The sequence below is a fragment of the Schistocerca gregaria genome, chromosome 10 (genome assembly GCF_023897955.1).
Source record: "Schistocerca gregaria isolate iqSchGreg1 chromosome 10, iqSchGreg1.2, whole genome shotgun sequence".
NCBI lineage: Eukaryota > Metazoa > Arthropoda > Insecta > Orthoptera > Acrididae > Schistocerca > Schistocerca gregaria.
The window spans coordinates 40,330,873-40,331,813 of NC_064929.1; the positions used below are offsets into that span (position 1 = coordinate 40,330,873).

Consider the following 941-nt stretch of genomic DNA (forward strand, 5'->3'; position numbering starts at 1 on the left):
ACTAGCGTGAGCGTCGTGGAAAGTCGGAAAAGTCGGCTGCGAGGGTGAGTGCCAAGTTTGGGGAGCGTTTCGTAGTATGCGCAGTGCAATGGAGACGCGGAAACTTGTTGTGGCCCAGTGTTTTGCAGTTGGACGACAAGATTGGTACACAGTAGTAAAGAGCGAGGCACTGAGTTGGCATAAATAATGTAGTGCACAATGGGGCTCGAGATGTGTTTGTTACCTCAGGTGCTGTATAATTGTCTACAATGAGTGAAAACGGAGCAATTTGTGACGGCTCTTTCAATTTAAGACGTTAAAAACAGACGGAATTTGCATTTGTAATACCAGAGCATCGAAACTACTTGGAACTTTTGTGTATATGAACGGGTCCGCGCCTTTGTACTCTGCTCCCTTCACCGCTACAAACCAACCAACCATCGTGTCCGTGCGCATCTGAGTCGCAAAGAATGGGGAATAGCGCAGTTTGCTCGTGCATGGGGCGTAGCTCAGTTGGTAGAGCGTTCGCTTGGCATGTGAAAGGTTCAGGGTTCAAGCCGCGGCGCCTCACATTTTTTGTGGTCAGTGCATGGTAAGTGTTGGTCGCGGCGAACCTAAAGGCACGCAAGATGTTGCAAAGCCAGCGTCACAGACTGATATGATGTATACTGACGTAAGGAGAGCAAGATGTAAGTGTGGGGACCGGCTGTTATCGAGGTGTCATCGAGTGCAGATCTGTCTTAGGTATCGCGGCTTAACCTCATTGAAGTCTAGAGGGTGGACAACACGTTGGTCTTACTCAGAGCGGTGTCCGAATTCTATTTTCGACGTTATACGTGCCACTTTCATTCTGGCCAACTACGATTCGATACAGAATGCACGAAACCTGAAAGACACCCTAAAGGATACATAGAGAGTAGTGTTTGTCTGCTGAATAATGGGAGTGCAAGGGTCTGTGTCGT

At 48.5% G+C, this 941-nt stretch overlaps 1 non-coding gene across 1 annotated transcript; it reads left to right on the forward strand.

The window, feature by feature from the left end:
* Nucleotides 1-477: 477 nt before the first annotated feature.
* Trnaa-ggc (transfer RNA alanine (anticodon GGC)) lies at nucleotides 478-550 on the forward strand. The gene has a single exon. It is a non-coding gene; the product is annotated as a tRNA-Ala (tRNA).
* The last annotated feature ends 391 nt before the right edge of the window (nucleotides 551-941 follow it).